The 13,884-nt window shown below is 42.4% G+C and overlaps 1 protein-coding gene across 5 annotated transcripts in view; it reads left to right on the forward strand.

Annotated features, from left to right (window-relative positions):
- Window positions 1–13,884, forward strand: part of ACBD5 (acyl-CoA binding domain containing 5) — a 56,245-nt gene that overhangs the window by 20,173 nt on the left and 22,188 nt on the right. The window lies entirely within an intron of this gene.

Genomic DNA, 13,884 nt, shown 5'->3' on the forward strand with positions numbered 1-13,884 from the left:
TGAAGTAAGACTTCCATTGTTTCCATGGGAGCAGAGGATCTTTTGGGATACGCATGAAGAATGGTGGAGGTGAAACTTGTGTCATGGTAATAAGTGTGGTGGAGGCAAGTTGGAGACGTCAAGTGATTGAGCAAGGAACATGGAGAAGAATTTGTTGGTAAGAAATGCTGGTCACAGAAATGGTTGACTGGACCTGTACTTGTTCTTGGTGCAGCTGGGGTATTCAGAACTGCAGAGGAATGCTTTAGCTGTGAAAAATGAGGACTATGAAAAAATAGACACTGCCCCTTTAAATTTGTCTTTTCAGCAAGTTGCAGACAGTAGTAGGCTACAGGCCGGTGGAGTTTCCCTGGGAGCAGCAACAGCATCTCAGAGCAGCAGGGAATCATGAGGCATTTGGATAAATTAGAGCAGGGGTTGGCAACCTATCAGAAGTGGTGTGCCAAGTCTTCATTTATTCACTCTAATTTAAGGTTTTGAGTGCCAGTAATACATTTTAATGTTTTTAGAAGGGATCTCTCTATAATATATAACTAAACTATTGTTGGATCTAAAGTAAATAAGGTTTTTTAAATGTTTAAGAAGCTTCATTTAAAATTAAATTAAAATGCAGATCTTATCAGTTTAGTGTGATCCTTGCCCTTGCTTTTCCTTGCTGAGTTTTCCAGTGTCTGGCATGTATTTGGATAGTTTAAGCTGCACACAGGTTTCTGAGTGATCAGTTGTTAACCAGCTCCAAGAGGGACAGAGGACAGATTTCATGTGTGAAAATACCTGTTCACACAGGTATATGGATCCAAATGCTGAAAGCATTGCAAACGCAATTTTCTTCAAACAGTTTAAATTTCACTGTCAGGGACGTCCAGCAGGTCAGAATAGAGGCCCCATGAGCTCTCTCAGTAGCTTTAAGTGCACCCTGCAGATCTCCAAACTTTGATACCCACAATTCTGAGCTTTTTAACTGAATGAGCTTAATTTCAAAATCTTCAACACCCATCCACTGAAATACAGACAAATCCGAGTCGCTTTCGTTGAACTTTTCAGGTTTAATTGGAAACAAAAGCATTGGGCCAAATTGCTGGAAATCTTGAAATCTGTCAGAAAATTCTGATTCCAGTTCTTACATGTACATTCCAATCTCATTGACACTGACAGTGCAACATGTCGATAGCTCTTTTATGTGTTGGAAGTAGCAGAAAGTTGATGTTCGAATATCCCGAGAAAAGACTTCTAGTTTTACAACAAATGCCTTCCAGGATTTCGTAAAGATCCAGAACCGTTTGCCCTGCACCCTGGAGATGGAGATTGAGTTCGATTAGGTGAGTGGTGATGTCAGTTAGAAACATGAGCTTACACAGCCATTTGTCGTCATCCAGTTCAGGGTAGTTTTGTCCTTTTTCTGACAAAAAGGCCTTAATCGCACCAAAACCTTGCCACAACTTAGCCACCAAATGTTCTGTGAAGTGAAGTGAAAGGACATCTAACTTTGCTTTCTTAGGAGCTGACATTTTGTCAGATGTGCACCTCAACTTACAGTGGGGAGAAAAATCATGACAGATGGCACGCACAACGTCAAACGCAACGTGCTGTTCCATGTGACATGATAATGATGTAAGCAGCAAATCGGGACTTAAAAATATCCCAGTACAGTGGCGCTGGAACAATTTTTAAGGTGGGCGTGCTGAGCTGTGCCTCCTCTTGCCCCTGTCTGCACCCCTCACTGCCCCAGGCTGGGGCCAGTGGGCCACAGCTGGGGGTGGCTGCAGAGCCCCAGGCTGGCGGCTGGGACCCGAGGATGGCAGCAGAGCGGCCGGGACCTGGGACCGGCAGCTGGCTGAATGGGGGCTGGCAGATGGAACTCTGGGTGGCAGGGGGCCAGCAGTAGGACCCCGGGCTGGCAGCAGAACCCCCGGGACCATTGGCCGGGACCCGGGCAGTGTGAGTGCCACTCAAAATAATCTTGCGTGCCGCAAGTTGCTGACCCCTGAATTAGAGTTCTGTTTATCTGTGGTTCTTCTATGCTCATCGCCAGTTTCTTTTGTACTTGAACCTCTTTGAGGAAAACTCAGAAAGCTCAGTACATAATTGGTTAAACAATTGCAAACAAAGAGTAACTGTTAATGGAATGATGTCCGATTAGAGGGAGGTTTCAAGTGGGATTCCACAGGGATCTGTTCTGGGCCCAGTGTTGTTTAACATCTTTATTAATGACCAGAATGTAGGAATACAGAGCATACTGATAAATTTGCAGATGACACACAGCTTAGGGGCGTTTGCCGACACTTAGAAGGGACCGAATGACTAGGCAGCAGTTCTGCAGAAAAGGACCTAGGGGTTACAGTGGACGAGAAGCTCGATATGAGTCAACAGTATGCTGTTGTTGCCAAGAAGGCCAATGGCATTTTGGGATGTATAAATAGGGGCATTGCCAGCAGATCGAGGGACATGATCGTTCCCCTCTATTTGACATTGGTGAGGCCTCATCTGGAGTACTGTGTCCAGTTTTGGGCCCCACACTACAAGAAGGGTGTGGAAAAATTGGAAAACGTCCAGCAGAGGGCAACAAAAATGATTAGGGGACTGGAACACATGACTTATGAGGAGAGGCTGAAGGAATTGGGATTGTTTAGTCTGTGGAAGAGAAGAATGAGGGGGGATTTGATAGCTGCTTTCAACTACCTGAAAGGGGGTTCCAAAGAGGATGGCTCTAGACTGTTCTCAGTGGTAGCAGATGACCGAGCAAGGAGTAATGGTCTCAAGTTGCAGTGGGGGAGGTTTAGGTTGGATATTAGGAAAAACTTTTTCACTAGGAGGGTGGTGAAGCACTGGAATGCGTTACCTAGGGAGGTGGTGGAATCTCCTTCCTTTGAGGTTTTTAAGGTCAGGCTTGACAAAGCCCTGGCTGGGATGATTTAGTTGGGGATTGGTCCTGCTTTGACCAGGGGGTTGGACTAGATGACCTCCTGAGGTCCCTTCCAACCCTGATATTCTATGATTCTACGATAGAGCTAAAATTCAGAGGGATCTTGATAAATTAAAGAATAGGGTTATAGTCAACAAAATGAAATTCAATAAAGACAAATATAAGTTCTACACTCAGGGAAGAAAAACCAAATGCACACATACAAAATGGGGGATAACTGGTTTGGCAGTAGCACTGCTGAGAAGGATCTGGGAATTGTGATAGATCACAACCTCAACATGAATCAGCAATGTGATGCTATTGCAAAAAAAGCAAATGCAATTTTAGGCATTAGCAAGGAATAGCATGCAAGTCATTGGAGGCAATAGTACTGCTCTACTTGGCACTGGTCAGGCCTCAACTGGAGTACTGTGTCCAGTTTTGGTCACCATTGTATAGAAAGGATGTGGAGAAACTGGAAAGGATCCAGAGGCAAGTGACACAAATGATCAAAGGGATGGAATGTAAGTCGTATGAGCAAAGGCTGAAGGAACTGGGTACGTTTTGTTTGGAAAAGAGGAGATTGAGAGGGGGACATGGTAGCAATCTTCAAATACTTGAAAGGCTGCCATAAAAAAAAGACGGAAAAAAGTCGTTCTCTTGCCACAAGAGGCAATGGGTTCAAACTACAGCATCACAGTTTTAGATTAAATCTCAGGGAAAATCTTTCTAACTGTAAGAACAGAAGGACAGTGGCACAGATTGCCTAAGGAGGTTGTAGAAGCTCCTTTGCTGGAGGTTTTCAAAAGGAAGCTGGATAGCCATTTGTCTTCAATGGTTTAGACTCAACAAATCCAACATCTTGGCAGGGAGTTAGATTAGATGACCCTTGTTGTCCCTTCTAACCCTGTGGTTCTATGATAACAGCAAAGGTAAGGTTTATTCCCCTCATTCTTTCACAGAGCTCACATTCTTCCTTTCTTCTCCTCTTTCTCCTTCTGGTCTTCCCTGTCCCCAATGCATCCTGGGAATTGTAATTCCTGTACTCAAAGCTACAGGAACTACCTAGAAATAAACTTAGAAATACAAACTGGGATAGTTATCTTCACCTAGCTAGATGCAACATTTAATCTCAGTACTAAGGCAGTTATCTTTACCTAAAAATTGGACATGTCTCCGTCAAAGGCACATCAATGTAACTCTTGAATTAGTGAAAGATTGCAGCAGAATCATGGTCCACAACTTTGGCTTGCCAGGGTGTTTCCTGTAGCTCATTGATGGCCCCTGTTACTGCAGAGTTTAAGCTTTTGACTTTTTTTTTCCATTGAAGTTTCTGCTCCCTGTACTTGCAAAGGAAACTTTCCAAATGTAAACTGCTGCAGTACTGTCTTACTGTACAGAGGATTCTGAACTGTGTGAACTCCCTCCTCACATCTAACTGAAGAGTTAACTCTGAAGCCTGAAACTAGCTATTTGTTTAAATGACCAGTAGTAGTATAGTTAATCAACATTTATCTAATATATTTAGACAGACCACACAGAAGATAGTCTATTAGGTCTGTGGAATACAATCCACAGCCTTGGGCTAGTACCCTTTACCTCTGGAGAAGTGGAATACCAGCCAGAGTGGGTAGTGGGAGGTGAGTAGACAATCAGACTTTGAGGTAGAGAGTATCTACCTCTGCGGTAGATAGTCTGAACAGATCAAGGAGTCAAAGCAACATTTATCCTGGGAAGTTTGTTTATGTTGAAGGCTCATTCTGCCGCAAACTCTGCAGGGCTCTGAGTATTCCTTCCTCTGCAAGTATTAAGTCACTTCTTGACTATCAACAGTCCACAAAAATATTTTCAGTTATATAAAAACGCTAAACTTCAAAGAAGAATGTAAACCCTTTGCTTGCAGCTGTTAGGGTTTTAAAAGAGAGTGAGCAACTATGCTTGCAGCTGCTGTAGCAGCAGAGGGCAGAACGTTGGTGAAGGACCTCTTTGTTTTTAGCTGCAATGTTGCTACTTCAGATAAATGACTTTTTCTATTTTCTGACTTCCGAACAAATGCTCAAAAATGTGACAGTCAGCCCTATGCTGAATAGATCAAGCTATAGAAGTTTCTATAAAATCATGCATGGTGTGGAGAAAGTGGATAAGGAAGTACCCCTTCACATAACACAAGAACAAGGGGTCACCCAATGAAATTAATAGGCAGCAGGTTTAAAACAAAGAAAAGGAAGCACTTCTTCATACAATGCACTGTCAACTTGTGGAACTTGTTGCCAGGGGATGTTATGCAGGACAAAAGTATAACTGAGTGCAAAGAAGAATTAGGTAAGTTCATGGAGGGGTAGGGCCATCAATGGCTATTGGCCAAGATGGTCAGGAATGCAACCCCAGGCTCTGGGTGTCCCTAAGCCTCTGACTGCCAGATGCTGGGACTGGACGACGGGATGGATCATGCAATAATTGGCCTGTTCTGTTAGTTCCCTCTGAAGCATTTGGCATTGGCCACTGTCGGAAGACAGGCTGCTGGGCTAGAAGGACCATTGATTGTGACCCAGTATGGCCATTATTATGTTCTAGTGTTAAAATAACATTGATCAATGGTTCAGAGACTTTCAGAAGGACAAAAGAGATCAAGTTTTTTGAAGATTCTCTTCCACCTGAGGCTGAAGAAACTGAAGTCAAAGATTAGCTAGGATTGATTCAATTACAGTGATCTGATCCAGGTTTCATGAAAGAATTTTTATTTCAATTTTCTGTAAATGCTGGGCAAGTGACAGATGTCCAGAGTTACAAAGCTAACTCATTACTATAACCTTCTTTGAGACTACTTATTTGTGAACAAGACTTCATATCGTTAATCTGAATAAATCCAAACAGCAGTCACCTAATCAGCTCAATTTCATAATGTTCATAGCCACCTCAAAGATTTAGCCAGACCCTCAAGAAATTAGCTTCTGTGAAGCAGTCTCCTGATTGATAGAATTTTCTCTGTACCCTGCAACACACTGTCTGTTTAAAATGCTATTTTTGTACACTTACAGTGCTTTATAAATTAAAAATAACTGTGTGCCTTTACATTAATTAAAATGCCGTATAAACCTATATGAAAATTAGGTGTGGACTTCAGTGCTGCTAGAGGTTGTGGACCACATGGTTGTATAAGATCATGAAGCGCACTCACCTTTACGCTCCCCTTAGAAGCAGAACATGGTACCACTGTACTACCGTTCGGCCCTGTCAACCTGAAGAGTACTTGTCTTTGTGGGAATTTGTCCAGATTCCAACCATTGACATAGCTGCACCAATACAAGCTCCTACTGTAGGTAAGGGAAGTCATGATTTGAACTGTTGCAATATACCCAAGTTTCTGGGAACACTGGTGTAAATCACAGCTACCCTTGCCTGTACCAGAAATTTGCATTGATGTAACTACAGTGGTAGCTGTAAAGCTATTTTCTCAGCTATCTTCCTACATTTCATTCAGTATTTAGGTTTTAAAGATCCTAGGTGCTATAGTAATAATAGTATTCACTGAAGTCATGTGTATGCTTGGAGACCATATCTCTGGCTGGAAGACATCTGTTGGTGCAGAAATGTGTATGTAGGCAAGCCTGGAAGAGAAATCCCACTTGAAAAAAATAATTTTCTTCTCATAACATTTATTTACCTTTTTTCTAACGAAACTTGCTTTCAGAAGGTAGTAATAATTGTTTGCTTTTAAGTAGTTGCATTTTTCAGAAAGCCTTTCATGTCAGTTGCACCAGTCTTTATTTGTATTTGTGCTTTCAGTGTCACACTTTCCCCAGCTTGCTTTATTGTGAAACATCCTCTTCTTTGTTTTATGTTTGATTTATTTCTGCAGTGTTTGCCAGCAAACATGCTTGTTTATAATAGTTTTCTTCTGATTTTTATGATAACCCTATGTCATAAATGTAAAGGGAAGGGGTTAAGAAGCTCTGATACAGTACTATAAAATCCTCTTACCTGTAAAGGGTTAAGAAGCTCAGATAACCTGGCTATCATCTGACCAAGAAATGACCAATGGGGGGACAAGATACTTTCAAATGGGTAGGGGGAGGCTTTTGTCTGTCTGTGTGATACCTTTGCCAGGAACAGTTCAAGGATGCAAGCCCTCCAACTCCTGTAAAGTTAGTAAGTAATCTAGCTAGAAAATACGTTAGGTTTTCTTTGTTTTGGCTTGTGAAATGCGCTGTGCTGGAGGAAATGTGTATTCCTGTTTTTGTGTCTTTTTGTAATTTAAGGTTTTGCCTAGAGGGATTCTCTATGTTTTGAATCTGACTGCCGCTAAGATTATCTTCCATTCTGATCTTACAGAGTTGTTCTCTTATCTTTTTTTGTTCTTCCAATAAAGTTCTGTTTTTTAAGAATCTGATTGGGTTTTTTGGGTCTTAAAAATCCGAGGCTGGTTTGTGCGCATGTTTATTCTCAAGCCTCCCCAGGAAAGGGGGTGTAAGGGCTTGGGGGGATATTTTGGGAGATGTCTCCAAGTGATCTCTTCCCTGATTCTTTGTTAAATCGCTTAGTGGTGGCAGCATACCAGATTTTAACCTAAGCTGGTAAAAATAAGCTTAGGGGGTTTTTCATACGGGTCCCCACATCTGTACCCTAGAGTTCAGAGTGGGGAAGGAACCCTGACACTATAACCCAAGAAAGAAGTATTTATAGTATCTAAGGCTTTACCAGCAGATGAGAGAAATTGTAACCTGTGTTACCATGGAGTTTATAGATGCTTTAGCAGGGTGGTTTGGATGGGAAACTGCACCAAAGCAGAGTACCACATTCAGAGGGGGAATAAAAATTTAGGATTGGTGGATGAGGGATGTCTTTGAACCTCAGTTTCCTCTTACAATTTAGAGTTATATTCAGTATGTTTTGTCAGGGGTAGTAGTAGGAAGGCAGTTAGCATTTAATATGTGAATTAAAACCTTCCAGTATTATACTGTTACTCTCTGCAGGATGAGCTTCTTACAAAACAAAGGATTAAAGGCATGATTAGTGGAAGTCAGAAGGGTATATCCCAGTTTTGGGCACCAGTGGTGCAAATCTCAGCTTGCCTTGTCTGCACTTGGAGGTTGCACTGATGAAGCTTCAACCACAATGGCTCCAGTGTAATAAGACCTGAGAAACTGAGCCTCCTACTCCCTCACACGCTCTCCAATTCTCTTGTGCAGTATTAGAGAATATTTCACTGCTCACACTGTGTTGGTGCTATAACAATATGTTAAAATATAAAAATAAACCGCTTTGGAGAAAGTGCGAAGAGGAAAATTTCATTCCTCCTCCTTTCTCTTGCCTTATTTAAATGTTTAAAAGAAAAGCCTAATGTTTTCCTTTTTCTTGCCTCAGTTGCCTGGCTGTTTTCTGCTTCAGGGTGTACTGAGTAAACAATTAGTGTCATTGTTAATAATCAGTCACTGGCCCAAGATTCTCTGTCTAGAACCAGCTGTTCTATCCACTACAAGAAAGGCTGAGAGTCAGAAGCCCCTTCATCTAACATTAATAAAGGAGGTTTAGTGAACCTGTGCATATGCTGTATAATATATGTGCAGAGCATTACAGTTTACAGATCAGGTTTGTACTTAATTAGCTCTGGTATCATGATGTGAAAGCATAGGTTTCTCTAAAGGCTGTGCTTATGAAGGACAGCAAAAAAGACAAAATAGTAAAATGGTCTATATAGAATAGGCAATAGAAAAGAACAGATATAGGTAGTTCTCTCTTTGATTGGTGTTGGAAATGTATCCAGTCAGCATGGGGTAAAGTGCTTCATGCACATAAGCCTTATTGTAGAAGCAAAAACATGACTCTAATCGGGGCCTCAAATATGTATGGAAAAGAAATCATCTGTGTAACTCATGAGGCTGTGATTAATCTAGGTATTTTAAAAAGCCGTTTAGCTAGTAAGCCTGGGATAGCTTTGTTCACCTAGTGCAGGGGGAGCAACTTTTGATACAGGCTACTCAGTCATTGTAGATTGAAGTGCCTGGGGTATAGGTGACCCAGGGATCCAGTTTTCTGTGGCTTTAAAACTGACTTTCTCTCTTTCCCCTCATTCCTTAGTTTTTCTGGTGCAAAACATGGAGTGCAATTGTGGCTCCCCCCCTCCCGCCCACCTGGGTGCAGTGGACCTTCCAGACACAGATCACATCTTTCCCACCCAGAAGGGATTTTAGGTACCTACTTGGTGCTAGTTTGCCATCCATGGGATTGGGGGAGGGGGACATTTCTGAAAGTCCAAGCGCCTTTCTGTGAGGAGGGAATGGCACAGGTAAGGGAGGAGTGGGTGTCCCTATTCTCTGCACTTGGTGAGACTAAAAGCACAAAGGTGATACAGACTCAGCTATTGCCTCTGAATAGCTTTGTTGCATATCCGTACAGGTATTTGTATAACAAACAGCCATTCCTACAGGATTCATACCAACAAAAAGCTGTTTGTGGATGCTCAAAACCAGTGACTAAAAAGACATCAATGTGATTGACCAAATAGCTGTTTGGAATTCAGATAAGAACTTTTTTTTTTTTTTGTAGTATAAGAACAGCTCTGGATGTGCCTCAGGTGCAGGAGGAGTGTGGACAGGATTAGTCTCCAAAGATTTCAAGGGTATAAACACCAGGGAGGGAGAGTGATTATTTACTATATTATAAGGCAGTGGTTTTCCAACTTTTTTTTCTGGCGACCCAGCTGAAGAAAATTGTTGATGCCTACGACCCAATCGACCTGGGGATGAGGGGTGTGGGAGGGGCTTAGGGCTGGAGTGTGGGGGGTGAGGGCTGCGGTATGGGGCTGGGAATGAGGGGTTCAGGGTGTGGGAGGGGGCTCTGGGCTGGGGCAGGGGGTTAGAGTGCAGAAGGGGGTCAGGGCTCTGAGGTGGGGCTGGGGATGAGGGGTTTGGGGTGCAGGAAGGGGCTCTGTTTGTAGGAGCTCAGGGCTGGGGCAGGGGAGTGGGGCATGCGGTGGGGCATGGGGTTACCTTGGGTGGCTCCCAGTCAGTGGTGGTGCAGAGGTTGGCTTCCTGCCTGTCCTGGCACCGCGGACCACGCTGCGCACTGGAAATGGCCAGCAGCAGGTCTGGCTCCTAAGTGAAGGTGTGCAAGCGGCTCTGTGCGACTCTTGTCTGCAGGCACTGCCCTCCCAGCTCCCAGGATTGCGGAGCTGGTGCTTGGGGCGGCGGCAGCGCCTGGAGCCCTGTGACCCCCTCCCCCCACCTAGGAGCCAAACGTGCTGCTGGCCGCTTCCAGGGCACAGCGCAGCGTCAGAACAGGTAGAGACTAGCCTGCCTTAGCCAGGCAGCACCTCTGACAGGACTTTTAATAGTCTGGTTGGCGGTGCTGACCAGAGTCGCCGTGACCCAGTGCCTTACATTCCGTGACCCAGTACTGGGTCGTGACCCGCAGTTTGAAAACCACTGTTATAAGGTATAACTAAGATTAGGAAGAATAAATTAGAAAAGGGAAAAATTAGGGTGAATACTGGGGAAATCTTACTGTCAAGAAGATCCAGCAGCCTTTGGGATAAATTCTGCAGGGGAAGTGTTGAAGGCACTTCTGGTTAATGTAAAGCCACATCTAAAACGAGTGGATAAAACACTGGTAAATGTAAAAATAGAGGTCCAAATGGTTTGTTCCGTCTCTGTTTGATAGAATCCTCTCTTGGTCTCTTATTTATTTGTGGTGTTAATTGCAATAAGTAGAGGAGATGATTGCACAGCCAGCTGCTACACTGCACATATGTTGGGCAGAGAGCACAACCATGAAAATTTCCTTTGCAGCAGTAAGTTGCACTTTGTATTAGAAGAGCTTGAAGGAGATTGAGTTGCATTCTGACAACATGCTGAGGTACCACTCTGACACCATCATCTATTATATCAAATTTTCAATTGTTCCTGTCCCATGGACTGCACAAATAATATTACTTTGACCTTTTTATATGCTTTTCATCCAAAGATCAATGGGCCTTACAAAGATTATCTAAGCTTCACAACATCTCATGAGAAGTGATAGACACTGTAATCACTCCACCCTTCATTGAAAGACAGTAGAAGGATGCAGCTGTTCATGAAAGGAAGCAAACAATTCTGTAAGCAATGCAGAGAGAATTTAAGTTGGCAAAATGTAATTGTGTAGCTTGGAAGTGAACCAGGACACTACCATTAAGCATTCATTTTCAGAAGCAAAGTGCTATGTGATCTGTAATGATTGCAAAAGGTCAGAAAAAAATACCACATACTCAATTACCAAGATCACATCCTGCAGCATTTGGGTGTTTGTTTGAGGTCTGCCATCTAAGAATTGAACTGGCCTGAACCTGCTTAGCTTTGAAGAGGGGAGGGAGTTACTTCACAAGGTGGTATGACTGCAGGCCACTTAACTTAGCATATCAAAGATTATTTAACATCCCGGTGCTATAGTATGAGGAAGCATAAGATATTTTATGGCCTCTCCCAAGGGGATAAAATAACCACTGTCATCTAAGGTGTGGGGTCTACACAGCCAGTTATTAGTGAAGGTAATGATAATGAGCATGTGCAATATTACACAAACTGCCATTGATGGGTTTCCAACAATCTTTATGACTGTTATAGTTTCATGAGAGAAACTTGTACCAATCTAGAAGACAAAGGATTTTATTTAAGCTTTTTGAAATGATGCGTGGAAAAACCCAGAGGATGGGATGTGAACAAAGGTATACCAGGTCCTCTTGATAAGAGGACACTGCCCATGCTAAGCCAGAATCCTGGTATGTGTCACCATCCCAAAACAGCAGCATAATGGGGTTCCTGTTAGGAATGTGCCTAGTGTATTACTCTTCCAAAATTGCTTTAGTGATTTGTATAGCTGACAGAAGAATGTATAGGGCTCAGGAAGTTTGGCAAGATGTGCCTTTTTCTTTCCACCATTTCAGTCCTGCAGTCTGATGGGGGTAATGAGAATGGAAAAGTGGGGGGGGGGGATTCAAAATTAGCACAAAGTGACCTACAAGTTTAAAAAGCTTTCTGCCACTCCCCCCTCTACTATAAAAGCACATTCCTCAAAAGGTAGCCAGAACCCTCTTATGGCATGTGAGCACCGGATACTGTCCAGTGGTTCTGACTAGTGGTACTGAATAGCATTATATTCGTCAATCTGTCATGTACAAAGTTAGTAGTGTTCCACTGGTGCTGGTACAGGATAAGGAGGAGGATGCAAGCAGCCATACTACTTTGGGCTCTGATCTTGTGAGACATATTAAGTTAAATAGTGTTGAACCTGGTCAGGACATTGGTGGGACACCTGTGATGAAAAGCATGCAAAGCAAGGGTACCACAGAAGTATTGGTGATGACCAGCTATCACGTGTGGTGCTCTTCCTCTGGTTCAGCATTGAATGGATGCCTCAGAATGATCTTAGGGAGCACTGTGCTGCTGGACGTGACCTTTTGGGTGAGAAGTAAACAAAGGCCCTGATCATTCAGATATTCCATAGCACTTTTCATAAGAGTAGAGCTATTACCCCTCGTGCCCTTCCCTAATTCCAACTTTGATAACATACTGCCCAAATTAACCTCATCCCAAATGGTTATGGTCTCCTTAGTATTTGTTCTGGCTGGGGTTAGAGCTCAGTGAGGAGAGTGTATGCTTAATTACAGCAAGCTTCTACAGTACAAAAAGAAAAGAGTAAATACCATAGAATGCACTTATGGTGAGGTTATGGCTTACAGCAATCTGGGTATAGTTCAAAGGTTCCAGATTTTAGTTCTCCCTCTCCTGCTCTCAACAAAAACATGGTGCATGGAGCCACCTCCTTTCCTTGTATTCCCTGTTTAGATCCCACATGACTGGGCAGGGTACTTGGTTGCACCTTTTTATTTCACGGGGAAAGGTGGTAGCAGGAAAGCTTCCCTGCCTTTTGCTGCTGTTCATATTGCCGGGAACCTGAGAAATGTCATCATTAGCTTCCCCATCTCCCCTGCCCCAAAATAAAATATCCTCAGTTGTACTTCACTGTAAATGGGGCACAATTCCTCAATAATATATTGGGAAAATGCTGGGACTTTCCATTTTGCAAAACAGGTTTCCTTACAAGCAAGTTTTGTTGAATAGGAATATGGGGAGCAAGAGATCATATGTTCGCTCATACTCTTGACAGTGATCAAATTAGGCCATAGTTTCTTGAAACTAGAGGAGTGTGGCTAGCCAGCCTGCCTGCCTCCCTCTTCACCCGAAGGTTAGTTTATGTAGAAAACTCTGAATGCTAAATTACATTGCAGCAAAGAAAATATTAGAGCAGGTTTAATATGTCTAATATGATTGTATATTATTATGCAACCCAAATTTAAGAATTAATCCTTCATTGTTCGGACAAAGTTAATGTAAAAACTGCGTTAATACAGTGATAAGGCTGACAGTTAAAACAGACAAGAATTCAGCCTTAATATTAAGTTAAAAAGTTTAAGGGTTGCACTGTAACTCTGTCCCCTTATTATTTTGTAGTTTTATTGCCCGACATCAATGTATGTCTTAATATATATGTCCAGTGTGGTAGAATTGAGAGAATATTCTCAATTGACTTTCCTGTTGTTTTTAAAAGAGAATACCCAATTGATTGCACATTAAAATAAACATGTTTATTTTAATATATGATCCTTCAAATGATGGGAGGTGTGGAGATCAATTTTATATCCATAGCCTTGGCCGTATTGAAATGTTTATTTCAGTGAGGTTTGCTTTTTAAAATCTGTGTTTAATTCGACATTCCAACAAGTGCACTGTATGTTTGTTTCAGCATCTAATCATAGAAATCAGTGTACCTCTATTTATTTTCATGTACACTTCTCCAGATAGATGTTAGCATGTGAATGCAAGTCTAAAGACCACAACTGGTGTCTGTTTAAATCATTAAAGAAAAATAATGCCTACTATATCATCTTTCAAAGAGAACACTTCCTTAAGTGAATTTTCTTCAAACAGTTGAAAGGCACTTGATTT

Source organism: Lepidochelys kempii, chromosome 2 (genome assembly GCF_965140265.1).
Source record: "Lepidochelys kempii isolate rLepKem1 chromosome 2, rLepKem1.hap2, whole genome shotgun sequence".
Taxonomy (NCBI): Eukaryota; Metazoa; Chordata; order Testudines; family Cheloniidae; genus Lepidochelys; species Lepidochelys kempii.